A 14,842-nucleotide genomic window follows, 5' to 3' on the forward strand; every position below is an offset into this window, starting at 1 on the left:
ACATTAAACTAATCTTATATTTCTAGTATAAATTTCAGCTGATTATAGCATATCATTTTTTTATGTATTTTTGTATTTGTTTTAATGATTGTTGCTGTTTGCATCCATTTTCATAAGAGATGTTTACAGCCAAATAATAGACAGGCCTAGAAGGTGATCGAGGAGCTTTGGTGGCCTAGTGGTAAGGAGTTGCACTTCCAACACAAAGGCACATGGCTCCAGGCCATTGACTGCTCCATGGAAAAAGACAATCTCCTCCTGTGCAATTTACAGCCTCTGAAAACCCACTGAAGAGTCAGCTAGGTGTTGCTTTTGACTCAATGGTGGATACCAACAACACTTTATCTATCTATCCATCCATCTTTCTTTTATCAATCTAATCTATCTATTATCTATCTATCTATCATCTATCTATCTATCTATCTATCATCTATCTTTTGAGACAGAAAGAATGGTATATATACTGAATATTTTTTAGAGATTCCTCTAGAGTTTACCATATATAACAACTCATCAGAATAAATTTCAACTTCACACAAGCTTACTTTTGTTGTTATTGATTGCCAGCAAGTAGAGCACGACTCATAGTAACACTGTGAATAAAAGGCCTGAAGTCCCTCTACAACTATCAGTATTTATCAAAGTTCATAGAGTTTCTGGAGGCATATTGTTTAGGAAGTGGATGCCACTCCTGCTTCTTTTCATGCTACTTAAAATATCACACCTATATTTACTGGGTTTTCCCCTCCTTTTGTGGTATTTTTGTCACATATTTTACATCTATGAATGTAAAAATCACAATAGTATATTGTTATGGTAATTATTAATTATATGTATTTTCTTAGCTCGATATAACCTTGTTCTCATAGTTCCTTTTTACTATTATTTAAAATATATTGTTGATGTTGTTGTTGAGTTCTTTGAATCAGAACCAACCCATGGTTGACCTTCCAGTGGGTTTTTGGAGGCTTTAAATTGCATGAGAGGAGATTTCCCATCTTTTCCCCACAGAGAAGCTGGTGAATTTGAACCATATGACTTCAGATTGGCAGCACAGCTCCTTACCACCAGACCACCAGAACTCCTTAAATTCCCCAAACTGAACTAAACCCAAATCCACTACCGGTGAGTCAATTCTAGTTCAGAGTGACCCTACAGGACAGAGTAGACCTTCCCTATAGGGTTTCCCCAGTGGTAAATCTCACAGATGCAAATTGTCATATCTTTCTCTCAAGGAGATGTTGATAGGTTTGCACTGCCATACTTTTTGTTAGCAGCCAAGCAATAATTTACTAGGCTTTTCTTTTCAAATGTTATATGCTTAACTGTATTATTATTTAAATGTAAGCAAAACATTATATGCATACCTCATAAATACATACACATAGATATTGTGATTCTTCTGACATCAGCGTGACAGTCTTCATTTTATGGTCTCTTCTGAATTCAGCTTGATTTTCTGACAGTTCATTGTTGATACACCATTCTAGTTCTTTTAAAAACCTTCAACATGATATTACTTGCATGTTACATTATTCAATAATATTATTCAGTTATTTCTGTACTTTAAAAAATCACTTTCTTTAGAATGAGATGTCTTCTAGTCAATTGGCCAGGTAGTTGTCTTCCAAATTTCTTGGCATAGATTGGTGAGACTGCATCTGAAACTGCATCTATTTGGTGAAACACCTCAATTAGTATTCCATCTATTCTTGTGTCCTTATCCTTTGCCAATGTCTTTAGCACAGCTATAATTTCTTCCTTCATTAGCATTGGTTCTAGTTCATATGCTACTTCCCTAAATGGTTCAATGTAGATTAGTTATTGAATGTTAAGGAATTTGAGAAGTTGGAATACGAGAGTGTGGCATCAAGGGAAGACTAATCAACAACAGCCCGAGGTAGTGGATGACACCACTTTACTAAAATTAAGCAGAAAATTAAGAAGACTTGAAGCAGAATATAATATTGCAGGATATAAAAGACCACAGTGTTCAATGTGGATTGCTTCTCAACATAATGAAAAGCAAAATACTCACCACTAAAAGATAACTTCCTGATAAATGGAGAAAAGATTGATGTTGTCAACTATTTCATGTTACTTGGGTCCAAAATCAATACCCCTAAAAGCAACAGTCAAGAAATCAAGACATATTGCATGGGGCAAATTTGCTATTAAAGACCTCTCCAAAGTGATAAAGAGGAAAGATGTCAGTTTAAAGAGTAAGATACATCTGGTCCAAGTGCTGATATTTTCGATTGCTTAATATGCATCTAAAAGCTGAATAATGAATACGGACGACAGAAGAAGAGTTGATGCCTTTGTTTCATGGTGTTGTTGAAGAGTATTGAACATTCCATGTGCCTGACTCTGAGAAGACTGGGAATACCTCAACACTTGATCGTGCTAATGAGAAACCTCTACTGGGACCAAGAGACAGTCGTCAGAACAGAGCAAGGAAACACTGCATGGTTCAAAATTGGGGAGGATGTACGCCAGGGATGTGTCCTGTCTCCATACCTTTTCAACCTGTATGCAGAACAGATTATCTGGGAGGCTGGGCTCTATGAGGAGAAATGTGGACAAGATTGGTGGAAGATCTATCAACAATCTGCGATATGCAGATGACACAACACTGCTTGCTGAAACTGAGGAGGACATAAAGTGCTTGCTGCAGAGGGTCAAGTACTGCAGCCTCCAATATGGATTGAGGCTCAATGTCAAGAAGACAAAGATTCCCACCATTGGACCAATTGGCAGCATCAGGATGGATGGTGAAGAGATTGAGATTGTTCACAGCTTCAGTTTGCTTGGTTCCACAGTCAACACTCTCGGCACCAGTAGCCAGGAAATTAGAAGACGTATTGCCATGGGAAAGTCTGTTGTTAGGGATCTCTCCAAAGTACTGAAGAGCAATGGTGTCTCTGGAGACTAAGGTGCATCTGATACAAGCCATGGTCTTTGTGATCGCTTGTTATGCATCAGAGAGTTGGACAATGACTAAGGAGGACAGAAGGAGAATTGATGCCTTTGAGCTGTGGTGCTGGAGAAGAGTAGTGAGGGTACCATGGACTGCTTGGAAAACAAACAGATTCATCCTGGAAAGGGTTGAACCAGGCTGCTCCTTGGAGGCAAGGATTCCAAGGCTCCGTCTAACATACTTTGGACATGTTGCAAGGAGGAACAGGTCCTTGGAGAGGGACATCTTGCTTGGTAGGGTGGAAGGACAGTGCAGAAGGGGAAGGCCCCCTTATGAGGTGGATTGATTCAGTGACTGGGGTAATCGGGATGGGTGTAGTGGAGACGGTGCGATTGGCACATGACAGAGCAGAGTTTAGGGGTGTTGTACATAGGGTTGCTATGAGTCGCAAACGACTCAATGGCACATAACAACAACAACAACAACAACCAAAAGAACAAACCAATCTGCCTTGGAAAAAATGCAACCAGATTTCTCCTTAGAGACAAGGACAGTGAAACGTTGTCTCACATACTTAGAACATCAGACCAGATGGGACCAGTGATTTGAAAAAGGACTTGTAAAGGTAGAAGGTCAGTAAAAAGGAGGTAGACCTTCAATAAGATGGATTAACATAAAGACCTCAAAAATGGACTTGAGCATGGGCGAGATCCTGAATATGGTTAAGAATAGGGCAAGGTTCAGATCTGTTGCTCAGAGGGTTGTTGTGAGTCAAAATTGCCTCCAAGGCCTCTAAAAGTAACAACATATATGTGCATATACATGCACACACAGAATTGTTTTCTAAATCAGTAACCTAGAAAGGCTAAACATTAGGATTTTTAAAAAGTAATTTAACGATTATCTTTGTCTTTTTTTCTGTGGATTTGAATTTCCATCTGGAGTCCCTGGCTCTCAAACTTTCCTTAGTATTTCTTGTAAAGTGAGAGATTGCATAAGTTTTTAAGCTTTATTATGAAAGATAGCTTTGCTGGATATAGGATTGTTGAAGGGCTGGGAGTTGAGATGGGGATGAGGGAGAGAGTTGAAGCATGGAGGGGGGATGGTGTTTGAGATTAGATGGGAAAGAGGATCTTATACCTTGGTCTCTGGAGGTTGGGTCTACAGAAAGGGGGCTGAGTTGGGATGCAAATCACCAGGAGTAGGGTAATGAAGTAAGGAGTTTGCTCCACTGGTCAATGGGGGAGAGGGTGTTCTTCCCATTGGTTGCAGCCAGCCACTGGGTCCTCATTTCTAAATGGTTACTCTACAGAGGTACTACACAGTTGTACCTGGGTGTGTCTACACAGTTGCTCTATGGTCTGCAGGGTATTCTATATGATTACTTTCTGTGTTCCTCACCTATTCTGCTGCTATCTTTCTCTCAAGATAGCCACGTTATGCTGGACTAGCCAGCCAGGCCCTCTCTGCTCAGTGTCTTCTTATTCACTATATTCAGGCCATTTCTTCTTCCAATCAGCATTCAATCTAGTTTTTTATAGTTTGATTTGAAGATCATGGGTCTAGGATTGTCTCCTGCAACCTTTTAACTTAATTGTTTTAGTGGGATGGTGTGATGTGTCTCACTGAGGCATAATTTTGGACAGAAGTCTCAAGAGCCATCTGCTTTATGGGCTGCTTCTCTCTCCTGCAAAAAAAAAAAATCTCTGATCCAGAAATCTGAATCTAGGAATGGAGATAATGTCAAATTTCTTCTCTCTGAGTGATAGCCTATTCTTGGAGATGAGTCATCAGAAGGAATACGAGTTTGAAGTCTTTTCGACACATCTTTACTGATGTGGAACATGGTATGCTCTGAAACAAGGAGGTTTAGCTTTCCGTTATTCTCAGTATATCTCATCCAAGGTAGAGCCTCTACCCTATGCGCCACGAACCAAAACCCTACTGCCGTCAGGTTGGTTCCAACCCATAAAAACTCTCCACTGGTTTCTGAGGCTATGAATCGGAATAATCTAATGGAAGGGAAAGGAACTGCTTACATTTTCCCATGGAGCCGCTAGCACATTTGAACCTTTTGATTAGCAGCCAGACATGTTAGATCTTATGCCACCAGGACTGAGTGGAAAAAGAGACCCTCTTTTGATTACATGAATTCAGAAGTTTGCCTCAGCAACAGGTCCCATGATGAGAAATACTGAAACTCTGATCCTTTTGGGGGGAAAAAAAGTCTTACAAATGGGAGGAGGAAAGGAGAGAACTTAGTTTTTGTGTTTTTTTGTTTTGTTTTGTTTTTTTTCTGTCAATCGGATCTGAAGAGGGAGAAAGAAGAAGTCATGGTTTAAATACAGCAGGCCCTTATTTTATTACTAAATATGAATAATTTAAAAAATACATGTTTCTTCATTTTCTGTTACTTTAAAAAAATTCATTTCATTTCATTTTATTTGTGTGTGTGTGTGTGTGTACCATCAAATCAGATCTGACTGGTACTGGAGGAGATTTCCCCTCCTTTTCCAGCAAAGGATCTGGTGGATTCCAACACTACACCTCTGGTATTGCAGTGCGGCTTCTTGCCACTAGGTCACCAGAGCTCTCTTATTTTCTGTTACACTTTAGAATTCTTAACAGAAGATTTGAATAGTTCTAAAAGTAATGTAAAAATAATTTTAATCCCTTTCACTGGGATGTGAACAGAAATATTCATACTTTTCTGCTAGAAGTCTGCTTTGAATTTGTGTTTAAATTTTAGTAAACACATCATTAATAAAAACACCATTTCAACATTCTTCACATAAACAATTTACTGACAATAATCATGTTTATCCTTCTGGTTAGCCATTCCTATTATCTATTTCTGAATCTTTCCATCTATACTAATAGCAGTTTATTGTTGTTTTTGTGTACCGGCTGACCTTCTAGTGAGTTTTCAATCAATCACACCATGATGCAGCTGGTGGATTTGAACCTCATACTTTTGCACTGGCAGTGCAATGTCTTACCGTTAAGCCGTGAAACCTTCCCGCATAGCAGCTTTGTATTTGTTAGATGTCATCAAGTCTTGTATGATTCAAATCAAGCCTATAAGCAACAAACTTGAACCCTGTTCTAGCCCATGCCATCCTCATCATCTCTGACATACTTGAGCTCATTGCTGCAGCCACTGTGTAACTTGATCTTGTTAGGGTTCTTCTCTTTTGCTAACCCTCCACCTTTCCAAGCATATCATTTTTTGTGGATTAGCTTCTTTTAGCCACATGTCCAAAGTGTGAGAGACAAAGTGTTGCTATCCTTGTCTCCAAAAAGCACTCTGGCTACATCTTTTTCAAGACATACCTGTTTGTTCTTTTGGCAGTCGGTGGGATATGGGATAGTGTCACCTAAACAATGATGCCCACCACCCGGCTCCTTTCTGTCTTAGTGTCTATACACTTGCTTATTCTAGATTATTTAATGGAAATTGTTAACATACAAGACTTCTTTCATGATTGATTTATTTTGCTCACCATATTATGGTTAGAAAAATGACATTATTACTATCTGCCATGTCTCATATTAGGGTACTTTACATAAACATATAGCTCAAATGTTAAATTTGTAAAAGCCAAGTCCTATTAAAATCTTACAAACTCCTAACAACACTAGCAAAGTTCAATAGGGCATAAAACAACAAATGCTGGTGAGTTTATGGAGAGATTGGAAATATTATTCACTGCTGGTGGGAATGTAAAATGGTACAACTACTATGGAAGGTGATCTGGCACTTTCTCAGAAAGTTGAAAATAGAAATACCATTTGGCTCAGCAATTCCACTACTAGGAACATACCCTAAAGAAACAAGAGCTTCCACCCAAACAGATGTATATACACTCACGTTGATTGCTGTGTTCACAATAGCAAAGAGTTGGAAGCAACCCAAGTACTTATCAATAAATGAAGGAATAGAAAAACAATGGTAAATTAACACAATGGAATACTACACAGCACTGAAAAACAAGGAACTCATCAAACATTACACAACATAGGTGACCCTGGAAGACATTATGCTGAGTGAAATATCTCAGTTATAAAAGGACAAATAAAAACCATATAAAACAGGACTGACATGAGGGTTGGGGTAAACTGAGAAAAGAGGAGATAAGTAATGAACACTGCATGTGGACAGATAAAGGAAAAAACTGTTTAAAAGGAATGTATGATTAGACATTATTTGTATAACAATCCAGAATAAAGGTGCATAGCAAAGTGGACTGGGGGAGTGAGGGAGAGAGGAAATTATGCAACAATGAATAATTTTTTTAAGTGAACTGGGGAGGGTAGGGAAGAAAATGTGCAACACTGAATGAATGAAAACCGAACTTTTCTATAAGCTTTCACTAAAATAACAATAATAAAGAAAAAATCTTGCAAGCTGAAAATATTATATAATTTTTCATACATAATTGTACTACTTAAAAGATGAGCTATTGAAACTTGAGATCTCGACAATTTTTAAAGCAATTTGAAACCGATGGATGAAGGTCAGTTTTAAAAATGCTAAATTCATTCCTTGGTCTTTATGGAGTCAACATGAATTTTTAAAATTAGGGCTTTCAAAAAGACTTCTAAATAGATTGAAGCCCTTTTTCTTTAGAGAGCAAATAAATCTTTTAATCTAAGAGAATGGTCATTCATGATATTTATACCTGTACTTTCTTTGCTCCTAAAAGCCTTGTCAACAATTGGCCACTGTAGCCTAGAAGAAAGAGTATAGTAATCTATTAAATAATAGTAACCATAAATAGTAGTCTATTTATGATTTTAGAACCTATCAGAGTTCTAAAACTCTGTTGGATTGAAGCTCAACATCAAGAAGACAAAGATTCTTACTACTGGACTAATTGAGGTTGTTAGCAATTACAGCTTGCTTGAACACACAATCAACACTCTTAATATCAGCAGTCATGAAATCAAAAGACGAATTGCACTGGGAAAATCTGCTGTCATGACCTCTCCAGAATGAAGAACAATGATGTCAGTTATGCTTCAGAAAGTTGGACAATGACTAAGGACGACAGAAGTAGAATAGATACCTTCAAGTTGTGGTGCTGGAGAAGAGTCTTGGAAATACCATGGATGCCAAGAAAACATCTTGAAGAGAGTGAAACCAAGTCTTTCCTTGGAGGCTAGGATTTTGAAGCTCTGCCTCACTTACTTTGGGCACGTGGCCAGGAGAGATCAGTCCCTGGAGAAGGACATCATGCTCAGAAGGGTGGTTGGACAGCACAGGAGAGCGAGACCCTGTATGAGATGGACTGATACAGCAACTTGGACGATGAGGGCTAGTACGTCAGAATTAGTGAAACTGGCTCAGGAAGGGAAGGGTTCAGAGCTGCTGTACATAGGGTGGCTATGCATCGCAGGCAACTCAACCAATCACATTCTATGACAGGTTTGGAAGTAGGAGTGGCATCCACTTCTTGAACAACATTCCTCCAGAAGCTCTATGAACTTTGATAAATGTTGATGGTTATATAGGGGCTTCAGGCCTTTTGTTCATTGGGTTGCTATGAGTCATGCTTGACTCAAAGACAATCAAGAACCACCACCACCACCACTCCCACTACAGTTTATATGAGGAGTTAATGTCTCTTGATCATCTGCTAAAATAACTTGTAGAATCACCTAAATTTTATTAAGAAAGTCTTGTCTAGGAGTAGTAAAGGAATTATAATTCATACCTCCTCATGTTGTATGTTTCTTATTCCTTTCTCTGAATATTTCTTTTTGATACTTCCAGTAGCAAGGATGACAGGTGGGTTAGAGCAAAAATATTACTATGCTGTAAGAGAGATCAAAGTGAAATATGCAGGGGAGGGAAAAAAAGTTAATTTAGCTTCCAGCATCAAGGGCATTGTAGAATAATTGGAATAGTGGTTAAAATATTTGACTGCTAATAAAAAAATCAGTGATTCAAACTTACCAGCTGCTCTTAAAATATTAAGTAGTCTACTTATGTAAAGATTTAAGACTTGGAAGACCTTGTCAGACTCTTCTACTCTGTTTTAGAAATTGGAGGTTTGAGTCTACCCACAGGTGACTCAAGAAAGATGTAGTTATTTACTTCTGAACAATTAGCCTTTGGTCACCTTTTAGCGTACAACTATAGTCTGCCATTGGTTTCTGTAAATAGGAATCAACTTGATGACAACAGGTTACAGGAATGATCATGTCTTTATTTGGTGCCACATACTAGAAAATAATACAAATTAGTAGAAGGACCTTGGGATGAATCTCCTGAGATCTATAATAAAACTTTTATTATTTCCTTACAGAAAGAGGAGAATTGTACTCTTTGGTCATGATGATGCTCTCTTCTACTGTGAGGAGAGTTGAGGTTGGCATGAGTGGCAGTGATTTCTGATCAGATCCTGTGCCTAGAGTTGAAAAGAATTAACCTAAAACCTGAGAAAACTCTCAGCAAAACAAAGATCAACAATCCACAAAAATCAGGCATCTAAATCCTCTGTCATTGAGTCAATTCTCACTCCCAATGACCCTTCATCAGTTTGTGAGACTATAAATCTTAGTAGGAGGAGACTGCTATATCTTTCTCTTTTAGAGTAGTGAGGTTTAAATAATGCACCTTTCAGATAGTAGTTTAACGTTTAACTCACTATACTACCACCAGGCCTCCTTTAGAGTTGTTGTTATGTGCCATCAATTATGACTCATGACGATTCTATTAACAATGACTCTGAATTCTGCCCTATCCTGAGCCAACTTCCCTGTCTCTGACACACTTGGCCCCATTGCAACAGTTGCTGTGTCAATCCATTTCATCCAGGGTCTTCTTCTACTGAGCTGCCCCACCACCTATCTAACTATGATATCTTTCTCCAAGGACTAGTCTCTCTTGGAAACATGCCCAAAGTACCCAAAATATGTCAGACCGAGTTTCAAAATCCTTGCTTCCAAGGAGTAATCTGGTTTCACCCTCTCCAGGACAGACCTATTGGCTAGTCCATAGTATGTTCAATTCTGTTCTTCAGCACTACAACTCAAAGGCATCAATTCTTCTTTGGTCATCTTTCTTCATTGTCCAGGTCTCAGATGCATTGCAAACAATTGTGAAGAGCATGGCCCGGATTAGGCACACCTTAGTTTCTGGACTGACATCATTGCTTTGGAGAGCTCCTTGAGAGCAGATTTTTCCAGTGCAACTCATCTTTTCATTCCCTGATTGCTGATGTCAAAAGTGTTGATGATCCAAGTAAGATGAATTCATTAACATCTTTAATCCTTTCTCCACTTATCATGAGGTTTCCTATTGGCTCAGTGGTGAGGATCTTTGTTTTATTGATGTTGAGATGCAATCTATATTGAAGGCTGCAGTCTTCAACCTTCTGCAGCAAACATTTCAAGCCCTCCTCAGTTTTGATGAGCCAAGTTGTGTCATCTGCATATGGCAGGCTGTGATGATTCTTCCTCCAATCCTGATGCCACATTTTTCTTCACAAAGTGTAGTCTCCCAAATAATTTTTTCTGCATATAAATTGAAAAGGTATGGAGAAAGGACACATCCCTGACATACTTATTTCTTCATTTTGAACCATGCAATGTTTCTTTGCTCTGTTCATGTAACAGCCTCTTGGTCTAGGTCTAGGTTTTGCATGAGCACAATCAGGTGTTCTAGGATTTCTATTCTTCTCAACATCTTTTAGAGTTGTTCTTGTTTTGTTGTTATGTGCTTTTTGAGTAGAATAATTAAAACCCCAAACCTAAAGCCTTCAATCAAGTTCAGTTTGATTCATTGATTTTGGAGGCTGTAAATTTTACTGGGAGGAAACTGCCTCCATTTCTGCTATAGAGTCTAGTGGATTTGGACCACCAACATTTTTATTAACATCCATGTACACTACACATTACACAAGTAGTGGGTTCTTTAAGAGTAGAATTACTATTTCGTGCCATGATGTAGACTTCAACTCATAATGGTCCTGTGTATAAAAGATTGAAATCTTGCCCAATTTTGTACTTTTCTTACAGTTTCTGCTATGTTTCGGCCCATTGTTGTAGTCACTATGTAAATAGATACTTTCACCCACCTCTCTCTCACAATTTAAAGTACCTCTCAGTCACAGTGTGCCAATCCATCTTATTGAGAGCTTTCCTTGCCTTTACTGACCGTCTAGTTTTCTAAGCATGATATTTTTCCCTAAGAACTAGACCCTTTTGATAATATGCCTATATTATCACCAAATTCTTTATTTTCATCTGATCAAACCAAGGTCTTCTAAATCAAATATTTCTTGAACCATTTAGAGCACTTTCATACCAAAATGATCCTCAGATTCTAGTATCTACCTCAAAGAAAAAGATAAATTTCGCACTCCTTAGCAATGATTTAAAAAAACACTTCATAACATGTGAGAGGAAGAGAGTGTTATGCTATGTGAACTAACTCAGTGTTATAAGGACAAGTATTACATAAGTCCATTATTGTGAGAATCATACAACTAGTAAGAAATGTATAAAAACCCAAAGAGGAAAGGGAAGAGGGAGAGAGAAAGAGGGTGGGGAGGGTAGGAAATCACTGAGATGACAGAGTTTGATGGCTCGAGGCAGGGTGTGAAGAAATTAGAAAAGATTCAGTGGGGATCTGAAAAGATGAATTGTGGTGGACATAGATCAGTGGTGATTAATTTCATACAGTGTAAAAAAAAGTTCATGATACAAAACAAAATATAATGTAAATAAAGGGTGATATAAACACAATGTACATGCATGAAACACAATGTACATGAATACTAAAAAATAACAATTCACATTGAGATTAGCAGTTTCACTTGATGAGTCAAATTACAATATGCTCCTTAATTGGGGTAATTAAAGTTTTTTATTTATCTTTTAAGGTCTTGTTCAATACCCATGAAATTGTCCTTGATTACCCAGGTTACTATTCCAAAGTAATATTTCAATCTTTTTAATTCCTGGTAAACTTAAAAACGAATGAAATAATCAATAAAATATTTCCATGCAACATAGTTTTTCTTTTAGATTTTAAAATGAAACTATATTATAAAACTGTGGTGTGAAGACACTGTCTTAAACTTTTACTTAAAATGTCAGATTCTGATTTATGTTAGAGTTCAGCAATAATTTGGTTGATTAATTGCGTTTTGTCTCTTTAATTTCATTCTTAGTGGATGACTTTATTTTTGCTTTCTAATGGAATTAAAATTCAGTGGTAAATTCTGATAATTGGGAAGATTATTTTATAATTTAAGAATGATTGTATTTAATAACTGACAGAGTAGCTGTGGTAACTAATTCTCCATTTATGGAAGCAACAACAGTGAAAAATAAAAAGTAATTTTTTTAAGAGAAAAATTTACATATTTCAGCAAGTAATTCCATTTCTTGTTATTTAGTAAAGGTTTGTATCAAATATGTATCAAATTGTTCCAAGATGTGACTTAGCATTTGAGTTAGTTTCTAAGAACACCATGTAATCAGATAAATAAAACCAAATGAAAATTTTATTTGACAGAAGGACGTTTCCAGGTTTATTTGACTGAGCAGCAGTTTTTGCAATTGGCAATAGACTGTTTGGCACACAATGTAGTGATTTCAAAGCCAAGATGTATGTTTATATTCTTACTTGTATATTTGTTTTCTTCATTCTTCATCATTGGCAAATGAAGGTTGTGCTAAAATTTATTTTTTTTTTTTTCTAATTGTTCATTTGGTAGTTTCCTTGGAATGAATCATAGCTTTCCAGGGCTTTTGTAAATGTTTCATTTCTCCTTTTGTGTTTTCTAAATGTCATATATTATTTGAGAAAGATTGACTATATATATAGATGATACTAAAATCTATATGCTATTGATGGAAAGATCCTTTGTGGCCCACTCATTATCAAGTGAAATTTTTTGAAATTTCTCAAATCACAATATTAAAACTCTCATATTAAACAACAAATACCCATGTACAAATTCTACTACTTTGCAATACATTAAAAATAAGTTTTTATTAAAAGAGAGGTCACAATTTGAAATTAATTTTTGTTTTTAAAAAAGATATTTTAATAAGAAGAGTTTAGAGGTTTAGTTTTTATCTAGAGAAGAGGTTTCTATGCTTACAAAAAAAGTGTAGATGTTATATCATACTAAACATAAGTAGCACAGAGAGTCTAGAGCTTATTATTTTGCCTGTGACCATGTATATTCACTGCTGTTATTGTAAAGCATCATCAAGTTGACACTCCATTCATAGGAACACTATGAATAATAGATCTGAATCTTGTCCTATTCTGCACCACAATCTATGATATGCTTGACTCCATTGTTAGTCACTGTATGAATCCAAGCTATTGAAAGACTTCCTCTCTTCTGACCCTCCACCCTTCCCAGCATGATGCCTTTGCCTAAGGACCAGCCCCTTCTGACAACATGCCCAAAGCGTGTGACACTAATTTTCACCATCCTTGCCTCTAAGGAGTATCCTGGTTGCACCTCTTCCAAGATAGACTTGTTTGTTCTTTTGGCAGCCCATGGAATACTCAGTCCTCTTCTCTAACACTACAGCTCAGAGACATTGGTTCTTCTTCTATCATCCTTACTGTCCAATTTTCAGATGCTTAGAAGTAATTGATATATATATTGTTGTTATGTGCTTCCAGTTGGAAATGAATCATAGTTGACCCTCCAACAGGTTTTCAGCGGCTATAGATTGCAAAGGAGAAGATTGTCATCTTTCTCCTCTGGAGCAGCTGGTGGATTTTAAAAACATGCCTTCAGTTTGGCCATGCAGCTCCTTAGCACTGGGCCACCACTGTTCCCTACAGTATATTGTTGTTGTTGTTGTTGTTGTCAGGTGCTGTCAAGTAGAGTATGACTTATAGTGACCCTATAAATAACTGACCTGAACCCTGTCCTATCCTGTGCCATCTGCATCATCTTGGACACACACAGTAACAAGCTGGGAAATTACAGATCCGATATTTCTGCTTTTCAAAAACATGTCAAGTTATTTATTGCACACACTAACACAAAACAACCTACATTTGTAGTTTTTACCCAATGTTGAACAATAATGTTTCTTTTCAACTAATATAGTTCAACAAATCATACTCTCTTGATGTCTCTAAGCTCACTCTAATCTTCAGTAATGGAACTCTTGAACATAAATTATGCTATTATTTATAATTATTATTTTTGTTTTGTGTGCCATTGAGTGGAAACTGACCCGTGGCTGACCCTCCAGTGGGTTTTCAGAGGCAATAAATCACATAGGAGGAGATTGCCCATCCTTACACAGAGCAGCTGGTGGATTTGAACCACATGTCATCGAGCAGCTTACAGAGCAGCTCTTTGCCCCTAGGCTACCAGTGCTCCTAATTATTATTTCTATAAACTGTTGATAGCTATAGGAAGCTCTGGTGACTTACTGGCAAAGAGTTAAGTTGTCAACACAAATGCACCTGGTTCAAAACCACCCGCTACTCCGAGGGAGAAAGATGAGCAATCTCCTCCCATGTGATTTACTGCATCTGAAAAACTACTGGAGTGTCAGTTATGAGTGGATTCCAACATCGCAGTACATAACAACAACAACAGTAACAACAACATTAATAGCTATACACAGAAATTTATTTTTTTTTATACAGAACTTTTTTATTGCTGGTAAATGTTTATTATTGCTAATGCCTTGCCTCTATATCACAGGGCATTACCTACTTTATATAGCACCTGGTATAGTACTGGGCAAGCTGGATTTAGAAGAGCTAGTGGACTAGGGATATTATAGCTAATGTTAGATGGATCTTGGCAGAAAGCAGAGAATACCAGAAGGATGTCTATCTGTGCTTCATTGACTGTGCAAAGGCTTTTGACTGTGTGGATCACAACAAGCTGTGGCTGACTCTGAGAAGAATGGGAATCC

The sequence above is a fragment of the Elephantulus edwardii genome, unplaced genomic scaffold (genome assembly GCF_000299155.1).
Source record: "Elephantulus edwardii isolate Elephantulus edwardi_28Jun2011 unplaced genomic scaffold, EleEdw1.0 scaffold00009, whole genome shotgun sequence".
Taxonomy (NCBI): domain Eukaryota; kingdom Metazoa; phylum Chordata; class Mammalia; order Macroscelidea; family Macroscelididae; genus Elephantulus; species Elephantulus edwardii.